At 38.6% G+C, this 16,632-nt stretch overlaps 1 protein-coding gene and 1 long non-coding RNA gene across 2 annotated transcripts in view; one reads left to right on the top strand and one right to left on the bottom strand.

Annotated features, from left to right (window-relative positions):
• Positions 1-16,632, bottom strand: part of ADGRL2 (adhesion G protein-coupled receptor L2) — a 623,946-nt gene that overhangs the window by 435,703 nt on the left and 171,611 nt on the right. The window lies entirely within an intron of this gene.
• The window catches only part of LOC111561759, a 167,129-nt gene that overhangs the window by 145,898 nt on the left and 4,599 nt on the right, over positions 1-16,632 (top strand). The window contains exon 10 of the long non-coding RNA XR_006584427.1: positions 5,554-5,740. This is a non-coding gene — a long non-coding RNA (uncharacterized LOC111561759). The remainder of the gene's footprint in view (positions 1-5,553; positions 5,741-16,632) is intronic.

The raw sequence follows: 16,632 nt of genomic DNA, 5'->3' as shown, positions 1-16,632 counted from the left end.
TCCCATTTTGACTAATCATTTCAGTTCTGGACATTTATCCTAAGGAAATAATTACTGAGATGGGCAAAGATTTTAAGTTAAGATGATGATTTGTCGTTTTGCTTATGTAACCAATATATCGGGACAACCTGAAAACTAGTATTTTGAATCATCAAATTTGAATGATTACATTTGAATGTTTGGATGATCAAATAGTTCATTCCAACAGTGCAACGTCACAGAGTCATTTAAACTACAGCATAATCTTCTATTACTCTGTGCTGCCGGTGAGTAAGGCGGTATGCACTATGTGCTACCATTTTTGTAAAAAATAGAGTGCATGCATGTTTATGCACAGAAAATACAATAGAGGGACATATATATGGCAAATGTAAATGAGTTATTTGGGGAAGAGAAGTTGCAGGAATTTTTATTTTCTTCTGGTTGCATACATTTTATTTTTCCACATTGAAAAATTATTTTTTCTACCTACCAGTTGTGCTCTAAGAGAGGAAACATTGAACGTAAAAATAGTGAAACTATGAAAGATGGTGCCCATGTAGATCACACAACAAACAAAGCGAATGGTCCACTCCTACACTGTCTGTAGACACTGCCATCAGGAAACACCAGGAGATTGTTATTTTCTGCTAACAGAAAACACCCCCCACCCCCCACCCCCAGGTGCTTGGCTCCTCAGAAACATAATGCCTCTCTCCAAACAGAATCTGGTCGGAAGACACCACTGTCATGTTCTAAGCAGAGGCAGAACCACATTATTAGCCATGAATAAAGGGAAGCAATCATTTTAGAAGCCCTTAAAATAGCACTAACAGCCACAAATGCAGATTCTTTTAGACTCCCTTCCTTAAGACACTGATGCTGCAGTTTAAATTATTTATTTTCATTCTTGCCTCTCCTCCTCCGGCTGTTGTCTGTCTGGTGATGGGGAGGGACACCACTGACCAGAAAATAGAGCCTCTTCTGCACACTGGCAATCAGAGACCGAAGGAAGCTTGTTGGAAGGATGGAAGAAAATTAGTTAGAGGCTGTCACCACGCATACCGTTTGCATCAGATGAGAAACAATATGCTGTTAATACTTAAATCGGGAAGGAATAGCAGAATAAAAAAAAAATTCGACCCTGTTTCTTTTCCTTGTCCCACTTTCTTTTCACCACGCCAGTATCAAAAGTCTATCTATATGCTGCATATTCCCAGGAATATCTGGCAATATCTGCAAGGGCACAACTTTGTAGACATGGCAAGACAAATGCTTTATTAAATGTTATGCCTGATGCCGAATTCTAAGTTTGTTCTCCTCCACCCGAATTTAATATTTGGAGGTTTTGGTACATATAAGCTTGACAAATCAACTTTCTGTTCTTGAGTTAAAGGCAAATAAAAAGCATTCAGAAAACTTCATGAACATCAAATGTCAATTGCAGCACAAGATTTTGATACGACTGTACGTAAATCTGAAACATATGGATTGAATTTTCCTTGCAATATTCTAGTGTTTGGAAGGAAAATCTGTGCAAAAATGTGTTGCGGGTTTTCTGAAACCCCCAAAGTTGAAAAAACATTTTGATTTATTTAGATTTAGAAATGGGATAACCATTTTGCACCCCAGGAAACTTAATTAGGTACCACATTCAGTTCTGCACTGCATGGCACAGGGGCCTGAGTGAGTGATCCCTCTTTTCAGTTGTATTGAACGGTTTTAAGTACATTTGAAGTATGGAATCTAATCAGTGGAGGAGCCAAGAGGTTTCCTTGTGGGGCTCTAACTACCCCATATAATCTCCATCAGCTTCCCCTCAAGTCACCTCCAATAAACATACAATAAATAAACAATAAACAAACAGAAGATGCAAACCCAAACAACCACACCACTTAAGTAAAAACTGCAAGGTTGTTACACAAACTAAGCCTCCAGACAAGTTTCCCTAGCCTACAGAAAATTCCTGTGTCTCCACTGCCTGAAGTACGGAGAAACACTGACGACCACCCTGATTTTGCTTGGCTTTTTCGGATCTTGTCTCAGACCTGAATCCTTTAGCTTGACTTAACTGCATTCCTCTCCAACCCTCAGCAAAGTTCCATCCAGGAGCCCATGTCCCAGTAGGTCACACCATTCTGTTACTCTGCTGGGTCACGGGGATTCACAAAAGGTACCGGGAAGAAGCCGGCTAACATAACGTTTACAAGAAGGTTGCGCTGCCACGGACTGCTCTACCGGATCAGGATGAGGGTTGTCCTGCAAAGACATTGATTTGCAACTGCATTTTAGAAATGTCTCCTTTTCCAGGTTAGAAATCTTTTGCAAATTAGAGATTCAGTAAATGGAATTGGGTTAAGACTTCCTTTTGCTTGCCTTTCTAAAGATGTAAGAACGTTACACATAAACACAAAAACCAACACACAAGGAAACAGTGTAGTAAGCTTTTGATTCAGGAAGTTTTGCACATAGTAGAAGTTCAATTAATGTTACTTCTTCCTTCTTATTTCCCTGAATATTCTAATAACCATATTGCCTGGAATTTTGGTTCAAATCATCAGATAAATAATCAAAGCCAAACAAAATAGAAATCAAATCATCAAAAACAACACCCACAGTCTGTTAACAAAGTTCTCAGCTTTTTTTGATGCCCAGGGATACAGAGATACTCCAAATTTCCACTCCGAAGTCGTGACCAGTTGTGCAGGTTTGTCCTCAGCAAACTGAGAGACTGTTCAGGATTAATTACAAAATGGAAGGTCTCTCTTTTTCTAAAATCGGTAAGCACTAAAAAGAGAAAATGACCCAATAGAAAAATTTAAGGAAGATAGATATTTTAATTTTTCACACAAAAATATACATTTTTCTAAGGCCACAATTACATTACAAAATGTAAAGATTCATGCTTTTTTTTTTCCTCTGTCAGTTATCAAACACTGGCTTGAGAGATATTTGCTGTTACCAGGCATTGGGGAGTAGGTAAAAAAAAATTAGCCAAGAGAAAGCAATGATTCTGATTAAGTAAATTCCATTGAACTCTTTCTAGTAAGCATTATTCAGGTCATGAATGCTAATTTGTCCTGCAGGGGGCTGTGGGTAATTACCCAGAAAAACTATCAGCTTTATTGAGTTGCTACAAAACAGTATAACTGCATGGTACACTGTAAAAGAAGACAACCTTGATGTGTACTCACAGAAGTGGGTATTTTTCCCCCCCACTAGGACGATTTTATAGCTGAGAGAGAAATGATAATAAATGGCATTTCGCTTAGAAAAATAGAGCCACGTCAGCGTCACTTCCTGTTTAATAGTCAAATAAAATTCCTGACATGCATAGACATGTATCTGAGAAGTGCCACCAAAACACCCAAACACTTTTAGCTTTCTGCATATTTAAAATTGCGTAGAATCAGAACCGTCTTAAAAAATGAAGCAAATATGGCACATTGGCCGCGTTCCAGCAACTACACAGAACTGCTGACATTACTAAAATCTAGATAATTTAGTCCCATATGGGAATCCATACCACAATTATGTTGTCCCTGCTCCGACACAGCCCTGATTTTGCACTTCTTTAAGCCTGGCTTTTTATAATCTTAATTCCCTTCACCAATAAAGCAATTTGCATTCACATAGTCTTCCTGGCTAAGACAGAAAGAAGAAGAAATCTGTTACATGACCTTGGTCTCTTTACAGTTGATTACAAGGAAACAAAGTCTTCAACTAACCCGTTCTCTCATCTTTTTTTAATTGATGTGAAACATCACACTATAAACTGTTGAAGGCTACCCGCAGCAGGCTGGAGACTCACATATTAAGACGTAGGAGGCTCACATGTTTAAAATCACTTGGTTTGCTCATTTAGCACGATGAGGTAAAACTCACGCTAAGTTCACGCAGATGTGCATCACGGACAAACACCTACATATTAAAGAGATGGCATTCCTCTACGGAAAAAAGGCACAGAGCTATTACCAAATGTTGAGATTTAAAAAGTTGTTTTTACAACTCTCCATCCTTTACTGAAATAATTTGAAAAATGTGCTTGCTTGGTTCACTAAGGCCTATCCTGACACTTCATAAGTTTAACAAAAAATAATCATTTCCAGAACATTGTTTTCTCTGTAATTTGGTCCAAATAGCGTCAAAGTCAAATTTTCACATGAAATGTGTTTTTCTTTTTGCCTCACCTTGCCTGCCTTAAAAGACGAAGCAGCACAGAAGAACCATGTGGCAAGTATAATCATATCAAACAATTAAACTTCGATGGGAAAAGTGAAATTACTAATTAAAAAAAAAAAAAACTCTTGGGGCGCCTGGGTGGCTCAGTTGGTTAAGCGTCCGACTTCAGCTCAGGTCACGATCTCGCGGTACGCGAGTTCGAGCCCCGCGTCAGGCTCTGGGCTGATGGCTCGGAGCCTGGAGCCTGTTTCCGATTCTGTGTCCCCCTCTCTCTCTGCCCCTCCCCCATTCATGCTGTCTCTCTCTGTCTCAAAAATAAATAAAACGTTAAAAAAAAATTAAAAAAAAAACTCTTTTGGTCACCCTTTTTCCCTACACAAAGAAAATAAGAGGTGCAGGTTACCTATACTTATTAACAGCAATGCTTTTGGAGGACTAAAATATTAAAGGAACAATCCTAAAGGTCCCTAGTCATCTGTGTATCGAGGAGTCTGTGATCTTCTTTAGTTGTGGTCTTAGTTAAAAGGGCGACAACATCCCTCGAGGTACCAGTAGGTACCATTGATTGCCAAAGATGATTTATTTGGGAAGGATGTTACCCCACATTCAAAACAGTTGAGTGACAGTTGTATCTGGCTGTCGCTACCTGAGATATTTCATATTATTTTAGATTTAATATAATGTTTACTCTGAAGGGTAGGGATCTATTTTGTTTATTAAAACTTTTTTTTTTTTTTTTTGGTCCAAGATCAGGAACTATTTCCACACAGTCTTTGTTTAACGTTCACATTAAGCACTAAGAGGTAGTTAAAAATGTGAAGCTTTGATTGTGTCCCTTGTTAATATGATTAAGCTTGCAGGGCATGCTCTTCATTTACTTTCTTGTGAAAACTTGTGAAAACTTGTATATACTCACATATCACACCCAGAAAGCTATTTTTTTCTTGTCAAATAGTTTTTTAAAAGGAGCCTGAAAAAGGCACTGACTATGAAAAAAGACAACCCAATAATGGAGAGTTCAAACTGTTCATGTGTACTAATAATGAAATCCACCAAAGTATTTTTCATTCTTTCTACACCTTGACAGTGACAAAAAGGAGCCAACATAACTTTTCCCCCCCCAGCGGATTAAAAGCAGCTCTCGGTTTTCACTGTAACTATAACCTATGTCTAGTAATGGCCTTTCAGTAGAATTTAAAAAAAAAATCAATATTATCACCAATGCATATCTTCTCTGGTTCTAGCCTTGAGAATATAAAATTGTTTTTTATCATGGCTCATTTTAAGGGAAAATGAGTACCATATGTATTTCATATATAGTATTAAAGAGTTTGAATGAGTGTGTTTGTCAGGTTAACACTTCTGGTTTTAATAAGGAATTTTGTTTTTCAGCCCTCTTTTCATTGCTCACCTAGGACCTAATCTGCCATCCATACTCTGAAAAAATTCCCTCCAGACTGCAAACTCGGGCCGCATGAGGACTTGTCGAATGTGCGTTCAACTGGAGGATAGACACCTGAGAAATATTATTATATTCAGCTTTCACATTATCGTTATCACGCCCAACACAGCTAGCCCTGTAAGTAATAATTATTAACATGAATGTTAGTTCAGTCTAATTTAGTTCATTAGCAGGATAACTCCTTTGATTTCCAAAGAGGCATCAGGACACTTGAATCAGTGGGTGGTACCGGTGTGTTTATTACCATCATTCATTTAACTTTTGCTCCTGACGGTGGTGTTTGTTGAGTGAACAGACGCCGAATATGTAGCAAAGCTCCACAAACTTCCTTTTCTGGACTTGAACGTGCGCAGAGAAAGCCTCGGGGTCTTCCTTCATCTGTCACCCTGGAATTCCCTCTGTCGGGCGGACTTGCAAGGATTAAGAAAGTTGTCCCCAGCATGTATTTCACTAAATCCTCACATCCCATTCAGCACGGCTGCTGCCTGAACAAGTTCCTCCTGTTTGCACACAAGAAATGGCTGGTGCAAACAACTCAATAGAGAGCCTGCCTGGCACAGTGAGGCAGGTGTCAGTTCAGCTTGGTGCCAGTTGTTAATCCATTTGCTTTACATAAAAGATGGAAAAATAGGGCTTTGTTACTTGAACTAGTTCTTCAGGCTCTGTGTAAAGGAGGCTTTTTTCATTCATGGTTTTTTTTTTTTTTTTTAACAGTTTCCAACATCATAATGCTTCTTGTTAGGAATCTGGTAATATGATTTCTTCCACAATGCAGACAGGCACCAGGTTTACAGTAAATTCATACGAACTGTCTGTCAAAAGCCTGTCTATTCCACTTGGGTTACAAAGCACGTACGTGAATAGGGCAGGAGGTCAAAACAGTGTAGGATGGCAGATAGAGTGCTAAAGAATGAGCCGGGAAGCAGCTTTTTGTTTCTTACTAATATCGGCGGCATCGTTTTTGGCATGTCACTGATGTGTTTTTTTCTAAGTGATTTCCCACGAAAAAAAGACAGTACACCTTGAGCTGAACGAGAGCTGTATTGTCCCCAAGAGAAGCAAAGGCCACTAGACCCTAAGATGCAGTTAATGGGGTATCAGAGTTACGAGCGGGCCTGTTGGCTTTGTGTGTTGTTGTGCATTGATCTCCGATTCATTTTGGCAGTTGTGCTACTCCATTACTCTAGATTTTAATCATTCTGCAAGACAGGGATTTGATGGGCGAGGAATGTGGCAGTGGTTGAAAGAAAGGAGGAAGCAAAGGGTGACTTTAATCAAAATGCGATTTTAGCATGAGAAGAGGGAAAGAGGAGCTACGATATTGCATTAAAAGATGGAAGAACAGTTCCTCTAGTGGATCACACACTTCTTGAATAGAGCCTACAGAAAAAGGGCACATGGGCTGGGAGCAGTTTGAGCTTAGTTGTTCAAACTAAGTCCTGAAGCTATTTTCAAACTAATATTTAATATATATTCTTGGTGAATATTTCATCTTCTAAAGGTTATGTCAGAGGTAGATCTGGAAAATAAATGAAGGAACAGAGTTTGTAACATTTCTTGGGAGATGGCAATACCTCATCTATGGTCCCCACTTTGTGCTGTATAAAGGTGATATCCCGCATACAACCCGGGCACAGGGCCTCAGGATTTAATGCTCTGCTGCCACAGTCTTGAAATTCCTATTTTTCAATAATTGTGGAGTATGCTTTATTATGAGCCGTATAATCAGATGGATATCATGTGACACCAGCCAGTGAAAGTCTTGTATTGAAACAACTTCTTTCTTCTCCCTTTCTTTAATCCAGATTTGATGCTGTTAACCAATTCCGTTATTTAAATTGACTAGTAAGATTGGAATCAGTTTGATTTATCAGACTATGTTTCCCACTAATTAGGCCTTCTTTTTAGCCTCTTTCTGTGAATTTCATTCCTCCCCCCCAGTTTTTCCTGATACATAATTGACATAGAACACTGTGTGAGTTTACGATGTACAATGTGATCATCTGATTTGTCTACATTGTGGAATGATTATCACAATAAGGTTCGTTAACACATCCATCACCTCACATAATTGTACTTTTGTGTGTGGTAAGAACATTTAAAACCCATTCTCTTCACAACTTTCAAGTACAGAATAGAGTACTCTTAACTATAATCATCATGCTGAATATTAGATCCCTAGGACTCATTCATCTTATAAATGGAAATTTGTACCCTTGTCCAACGTCTCCCCATTTTTTCCACCCTTCCAGCCCATTCAGTCCATTTTATTCTCTATTTCTTTTTTTTTTTTTAATTTTTTTTTCAAAGTTTATTTATTTTTGGGACAGAGAGAGACAGAGCATGAATGGGGGAGGGGCAGAGAGAGAGGGAGACACAGAATCGGAAACAGGCTCCAGGCTCTGAGCCGTCAGCCCAGAGCCTGACGCGGGGCTCGAACTCACGGACCGCGAGATCGTGACCTGGCTGAAGTCGGACGCTTAACCGACTGCGCCACCTAGGCGCCCCTTATTCTCTATTTCTATCAGCTTGGCTTTTTTTTTTTTTTTTTTTTTAGATTCCACATATAAGTGAGATCATACAGTATTTGTCTTTCTCTGCCTAACAGAGTTCACTTAGTATCATGCTTTCAAGGTCCATCCCTGTTGTTGCAAATGGCAGGATTGTATGTTTTTTTATGGGTGAATAATATTCCATTATGTATTCCAGAAGTGGAGTTGCTAGATCATGTGGCAGCTCTGTTTTGAATTTTCTGAGGAACCTCCATACTGTTTTACATGATATATGTACCAATTCAGATTCCTATGAATAGTGCACAATGGTTCGCTTTTCTTATATCCTCATGAACACTTGGTGTCTCCTGGCTTTGTTTTGTTTTGTTTTTTTGAGAATTGCCTAGAATTCTAACAGGTGTGAGGTGATATTTCATGATGGTTTTGATTTTCATTTCCTTGATCATTAACAATGTTGAACATCTTTTCTTGTCCTCTTGGCATTTGTGTGTCTCCTTTGGAAAAATGTCTAGTCGGGTTTCCTGTCCATCTTTTACTCAGATGATGATGATAATGACCATGATTGCTATTGAGTCACACGAGTTCCATATATATTGTGGATATTAACCCTTTACTGACATATTGTTTATAAATTTTTTTCTTTCATTCCCTAGGTTGTCTCTTCATTCTGTGAATTACTTCTTTTGCTGGGCAGAAACTTTTTAGTTTGATGTATGACATTCTTAATATTTTTATCTTTGGATTTGTGTTGTATGAAGTCTCACAGAATGATGGAGCATGGACAAAAACCAAGGAGATACACGCAATACATGTGTCTCTTGTTCCTTATCTCCCATGAACAGAGAGCATCTGTGGTACCCAATGATCACTGAATTCCAGTGGGCCCATCACGTGTGTGTGGAAGCTCACTGAGTTTCAAAGTGAGCACAAGGGAAATGGGTTATGTCTGTTACTGAGGTGGTGGTGATATGATGACATAGAAGGCAAAATGTAGGGCGACACCTAGGTCTTTCCTGTTCAGCCTTCCTACTCTTCTGTGAGGTGGAGAGTGATGGTAGAATGTGCATAAATGAAGAAGTGAAATAAAGCGAACCGAGTTAGCTCTGTGTCGTCTTTCCACTATTCTGGTAAGAATAAAATGCATATACATATCTAAGATACAAAATAGGAGTTGTGTGATTTCAGTGATTCCGTGTGACTTAAATGCTCTTATAAAAATGGGCATTGCATGATATAAAATTGGCAAAATTCACAGTGAGAGCTTAAAATTTACTTAGTACGGCATGAAGTAGCAAATAAACACCAACATAAGTCATGAGAATGAGACTATGTACAAGAGGAAAAGAAATCTGTGTATTTTAGGACCTTTAATACCATCCCCCGCCCTCACTTTTTGAACAATATGACCCATATTTTAATTCTGCACTGAACTCCACAAACTACGTAGCTGGCTGTGCAACTAGGAAATATTTCTACCAAGGAAGTAGAAAGTGGGATGGGTCCCCAAGTACCATAAGGTAAACTTTCCAGCTTTCTAAATGATTTTACCTTTGAAGGAGTCATTCAGTATTGATCACAACGATAGTAAACGGAACCCCTTCTTGTGATATTGAGAATCAACTCAGGCAGCAAACCTGTCAGTCCCCTGTCATTGCTCCACTCATCACAGCTCAGCAACTTGGTAGCTACCTTTCTGGTTATGACAAATAGTGTATGACCAGTTCCTACTGGTCATGCTGCCTTCTCATCAAGGAGCAAGATAAATGGCCATCATACAATTTGAAATGGAGGACTTGAAAGTAGCACATTTCCATAATACGTGGCAACGGAGGAGAATGCCACTAATTAGAACCCAAGGAGCACACAATTTATAAATTAATTAGTAAATGAACAATCCCCTAGAAGCCCCAAATAGTTCATTTGCCACTAGAAGATGAGCCATTTGCCCATCCACACGAGCAGAGTCAATCCCTTATTAGAATTGCTTAATGCTAGTGTGTCTATGCAGAACTTTGCTATCAGCGTCAGCCTTCTTCAGTCGAAGAGAGAGTGCTGAGGGGCTCCCTCTCAAGGGGAGTGTTAGCTCTCACATTCCCCTGGTGCTGCCATTGGTCTGCCAGCAACTGATCAAATCAGCACATGTCATCGGTACCTCCTGTCATCTTAACCCAGACCATTTTCTCTAAAACAGCAACGCTCTCCCCTTGCTATTTGAAATGTTTTCTTCAGTTGCGCTTAACTCTTTCTGACACATTATGTACAGCGCTGTCTTCTCATTGTCTTCTCTTAATCATACAGTTGGCCAAAGAAAGTCTTTTTTTTTTTTTTCACTGCCATGTCCCCAGGGCCTAGAACACTGCCTGGCTGGAGTGGGCCCTCTGTGAACACTTGTTAGATTGATGAATGGGGGTGGGGAGAGAGAAGGAGTGGTTGAAGGTCACAAACAAGTTTGGGAAAGACTGGATTAAACGAAGCTCAACTATCTTCTTTATCACTGGACTTAACAGGCCTTTGATAATAGCTCAGTGTTGCTTGTCAATCTCCAACAGAGATCTAAGGTAGCAGTCAATTGGACCTTGGGACTCTCCCCCCCTCCTCCCCCCACCCCCACCCCCACCCCCCTGCTTAGAACAAGTATTCTTTGGAACACATTTTGGGAAATGTCATCTTAAGTGGTAATTTATTGACCTCACAGAATTTTAAATGAACCTTTTACCAGAGTAAATCCACCTCTTTCCTTCAAGTTCTTAATATTTTATGAAACAGCCTTTCTTGGGCTAATTAGAAAGGTGCTGCCATTTGGGTCCTGCTCTTTCCAGACTCATCATATTCTTGGATTTCACACTAAAAGAAGTTTGCTCTTAACCTGTATTTGATGCAAGTGCCACAGTGTTGGTTACTTTGCCCTACTGGTTTCTGCATTCCCTCTAATTCTGCATGCTCATCAGTCTGTGTCTCTCAGAATAGGAACAGAAATTCCTCCAGGCAGAAGGAAAGGACCAATTCACCGGTCATGATCTTTAGCACAACATTCAGGCCCATCTTGTGTATAATGTGGTGCTTTCTAAATGATATTAACGAAAATGGTGTAATGATATTGATCCCACATCAAAAACTGAGGTAGATGTAAGAAAGTAAAAACACAACAGAATAGAAAGTCAGGTGTTTCTCAATTCCTGGTTTCAGGATCCTGCTGTTGTAATTGATGCTAATGTTGAAACAGAGACATGCTCTGTACCTAGATGAGTGAACCAGAATACACACATGATCAGGCATAAAGCACACTTTCAAAACCGGGTGTAGACTATTACTAAACCGGATGTCAAGTTACAGCACCCGAAATAAGTTGTACCGCACCCCGAATACACACAGAAGCTGGCCCAGACAGCTAGTAAAATCTCAGAGCAGGGGCACCTGGGTGGCTCAGTTAAGCATCTGACTTCGGCTCAGGTCATGATCTCATAGTTTGTGAGTTTAAGCCCCTCATTGGGCTCTGTGCTGACAGCTCAGAGCCTGGAGCCTGCTTCAGATTCTGTGTCTCCCTCTCTCTCTGTCCCTCTGCCACTCACGCTCTGTTTCTCTCTCTCAAAAATAAACATTTAACAAAAGAGAAAAAAAATTACAGAGCAGAAATATTCCAGAACAGTCTACCAATACATTATCAGGAGGTACTTCTGGACAAATCATCAGATGTCCTTGGTAAAGCTCATAAAAGTTTACTCATAATTTGAGCGCTAAAATGCTGTGTTTGTATAAAGAAGCAAACAGAGTAAATTTTATAAATGTAAACACTTTCTTACCGGCATTTTTCTAATACGGGCATCGAATCTATCGTTACACAACGAACTTTGCAACAGCAGCGAACTTTGCCCCAGAAACTAAGGGTACTGATGAGCACCTCGGGTCTCTATACCAAAGGGTATCTATATAATACATAGGAATTTTTGACCTAGCTTGAACATGTGACATCAGTTTAAAACCCACGACTTTGAGGTTTTACTGTAACTGAAGTTAGTACATTTATATTTGTCCTTTCTGATAGAGTTAAATTGTTAGTTCTGGATATCATCTAGCTTTGGGGGGGGGGCGTGGATAAGGACTTTATTTTTTTAAGACACTTTTTTATTATGGTAAAATATATATAACAGGGGCACCTAGGTGGTTCAGTCAGTTAAGCGTCAAACTTCGGCTCAGGTCATGATCTCACAGTTCGTGAGTTCGAGCCCTGCATTGGGCTCTGTGCTGACAGCTCGGAGCCTGGAGCCTGCCTCGCATTCTGTCTCTGTCTCTCTGCCCCTCCCCTACTCGCTCGCTGTCTCTCTGTCTCTCTCTCAAATATAAAAAGTAAAACATAAAAAAATTAAACATATATATATATATACACACATAACATAAGATTTACCATTTTAGCCATTTTTAAGTGTGCAATTCAGTGACATTAAATACATTCACTGTTTTGCAACTATTGCCACTAACCATCTCAAGAACTTTTTTCATCATCCCAAACTGAAATTCTGCACTCATTAAACTATAATTCCTCATTCACCACTCTTCCCAGCCCCTGGTAACCACTATTCTACTCTCTGTCTTTATGAACTGATTATTCCAGTCACCTTACATAAATGGACGCATACAATGTTTGTCCTTTTGTGTCTTGTTTATTTCACTGAGCATAATGTCTTCAAGGTTATCTGTGTTGCAGCTTGTGTCAGAATTTTATTCTTTTTGAAGGCTGAATAATACTCCACTTTATGTGTATACCACATTTTGTACATTTCTCTGTAGATGAACATTTGAGTTATTTGCATCTTTTGGTTATTGTGAATAATACTACTATGAACAATGGTGTACAAATATCTATTCAAGTTCCTGTTTTCAATTCTCTTGGGTATGTACTAAGAAGTGGGATTGCTAGATCATATGGTAATATAGATTTAATTTTTGAGGACTGCTATACTGTTTCCACTGTGGTACGTCATTTTACGTTCCCATCAGCAATGTACAGGGCTTCAATTTCTCCACATTGCTGCCACCACTTGCTTTCTGTTGTTTGATAATAGGGAAAATTTGCTTTACCTATATGTTTCATTAATATTTTTTCTTCATTTTTTTTAAAGCTCTAGTGATATGATTTCTAAGTTACTGAATTGAGATTTTTTTTTCAGTCCACAAATATATTATTCCTTCTTACTCACCAGATCTATTAGTTTTTCCTTTTTAAAAAATTTTTTTAATGTTTATTTATTTTTGATAGAGAAAAGGAGAGAGAGAGAGAGAGAGAGAGAGAGAGAGAGAGAGAGGGAGAATAAGAAGGGGAGGGACAGAGAGAGAGGGAGACACAGAATCTGAAGCAGGCTCCAGCTCCGAGCTGTCAGCATAGAGCCTGACGCAGGGCTTGGACTCACAAACCCCAAGATCATGACCTGAGCTGAAGTCGGATACTTAACTGACTGAGCCACCCAGGTGTCGCCGGTTTTTTCAAGACAGCGTTGTAATACTCTATGTATTTGTAATGGAGATTATGTACATACGTGTGTGAATATATATGATATATATATCATATATATAATAAACATATAATTTATTACTATCATGTTATTTGTTTTTGGTTTGTCATCAATACTTACTGCTTTAGAATGATGACAGTGAATACAAAACTCCTAGCAGAATTATAAAAACAATAGTACAAATACTTTCCTTTGACAGTTGATTTTGTATGTATTTGTAGAAGTGGTGGGTTTTTGTTTTGGGACTTGCTACTGATGTCATTAATATATCTCTTTTTAACTTTTTGCGTTCAGGTCAACATTATGCTGCCTCACACAAGCTTCATAAATACAGATGCTTTCTGCCTGAGAGGTTCTCACAAGGGCATAGATTCTAGGCTCCAATGATGAAACATTACTTTTGTTAGAGCCAATAGCAGCAAGATGCTCCTATTAAATAAGACAAACAGGTAGCTTGACGTTTTGTGATAATTTTAACAATCGGGTTCAAGTCCATTCCCTCTTCTAAATTAAGTGCAAAGAGATTCATCACCTGGGCCAATAATTTCATGGCAGGTTGTGCAGACCTCACCATATAGGCTCCTGTGATCACGTGTGTGAATCATAGCATTTATGCCGCCTAAGGCACTGGCGTATGAAAGCGCAGCCTAGACCCAGCTGATTAAGCTGTAGCATAAAACAACACTTCAGTAGTCAGGAGCATGACAGCCCACAATGGTTTATTGGACCAAAGAGTATAACATTGTAATTTACTTCTCTAATACATGTCATGTTCTCTCTTATTGTTTCCCCTTATGGAGTGAAATATGTAGGTAAGAGATTGCTGTACAAGCTTCATGTGTTATGCCCCTCCAAAATTAGAGGGTAACAAACTGTCTTTATTATCCTGTGCCTTTGGTAAGCTGCCACAAATCACAGAAACCACTGCAGGTGAGCATCGAGTGGTTTAAAAAGTCAAGGCAAACTAAAAGACTTCATGTCTCTGCCTGAAGCTATTTTTGAACACTCCAGTACAAGCTAGACACAATTATTATACTTCCTGGCCCTTCTTTTTTATTGTACGTTCCAAACCATTTTTTTTTCTTTCTTATTGACAGGAAACCACGATTTATGAAATCTGGCTCAATGCAAATATTTAAAGACTTAATTTTTTTTTTCCTCTCCCCAAACATAACAATGTAAGTTGAATGGTGTTTTGGTGAGTTTATTTTTCTTTTTAAACTGGAATTCGTGGCTGTTCTCCAGCTGAAAACGGCACTAGTCACAGATAATTTAAAGAGAATAGCTTGCTTGTTTGTCAAGCAAACATGTGTAATCTGATGAAATTATTAATGTCATAGTGTTAACTCTCTTCTCATAAATACAGTTAACAGTGCTGACACTGCAATTATGCTCCAATGTTCCGGCTCTTTGCTTATTCGCTCAATCTGTCAGTCCAGTATGGGGAAGACAAATTGTGGTGGGCACTTGACAATGCACAAAAGAGATATAAACCTCTTCTGATTAAACCTTGATGAAAGATTAAATGGTTCTGAATGCTTGCCAGATTCTTGGGATATGACATTTTTAACCAGTGGTAATAAAGTTCTATTCAACAGAGGTTTTTGAAAAAAGATTGTAAAGATGACATATATACATACATCCATATATATATCATACGTACATATGCATATGTTAGAGTAAGAAACAGCACAGTCATCTCCTACTCTGGATTCAGACTTTACAAACAAGATGATATCAATTCTGATACCGGGCAGATTTTTATAGCCTTCTTTTTTTTTTTTTTCCTAACAGAAAAGAAACAACACATACTTGAACATTACCAGTGTTATTGTCCTCTAACCATCAAATTGAGTGGTCCCTACTTTTATTCTGTAAAATTCTCATTAGAATTTTTACCATACCTATTCTGTTAGCAGTCAAGAATGAATAAGATTTAGTGTATGCACTAAAACTTAGTTCACATCTTTACATTTTTGGCTTTGGATCAAATGAAAATGGGCCAGTTCATAATAATGACTAACAATTATATAGCACTTACTATGTCCCACTAGGGGTCTAGGACTTTATAGACTTCAAATCATTTAATCTTTGTATGATGTAGCTACTGGTATTTTCCTCTTTTTTAGATGAGGAGACTGAGGCACAGAAAGGTTAAACAACTTGCCTGAAGTCACACAACTAATCACAAGTAGAGCTGGAAATTGAATACAGATATATTACAACATAAACTTGTGATAAACCTGTAGATTGATTCATTAAATTCATAAAATAATTGTAGGGCATATTTTAAAAACCTATAGCATCATGGACTGATCATTGTCAGTATTCATATTAAAAAGTACGCTCAATCAGAAAGTCTCTTTAAATAAAAAACAAAAGAAAAGCTCTTGCATTTCAACACTCTAGTGCCTGGAATAAATGCATGCATTAAACGTGAAAGAAATGGGGAACCCAGACAAGTTGAACCTGGCTACCTAGACCTTTTGGTTGACTTACTTGGAGCAGATAAATTGAAATAATAAAGAAAACTGGCAGCTTTCTACACTGTGTTATTGCTGAAAACCTTGTTGCAAATTCAGAAGGAACCTATGCGTATCATTCCTGGCCCTTTTGTTCTCTGTGTTTGTGACAGAAATAGCGTGGTTGTGCTTTCTCTTTTCCACTGTGCACAACATACTGCAAAACTCGTTTGAGAAAAGATCACTTTAGGGGGATGGAGAGGGTTTTAAAGACAGTTAATAGAGGAAAAAAAAACCTTTGTGTCAGGTAGAAAGGCAAAGGGGGGAGAATCGTTTTCTTTTTTAATTGTGCTAAACAGTTGTTTCCCTCTCTGAAAGTTCATTATATTTATTTGTCATCAGGGTAATTGAGCTACACTTGTTGCTAAGTCTGTTGCTTGCCTTCTGATGAACGGATTCATTAAGTTCATTTCTAATCTCTGTCTTCTAAATTCAATAAGCACTATAAAATTTCTTTCCTTGTATGG

This window comes from Felis catus, chromosome C1 (genome assembly GCF_018350175.1).
Source record: "Felis catus isolate Fca126 chromosome C1, F.catus_Fca126_mat1.0, whole genome shotgun sequence".
NCBI classification, from domain to species: Eukaryota; Metazoa; Chordata; class Mammalia; order Carnivora; family Felidae; genus Felis; species Felis catus.
This window is presented reverse-complemented; position numbering and strand designations above follow the sequence as displayed.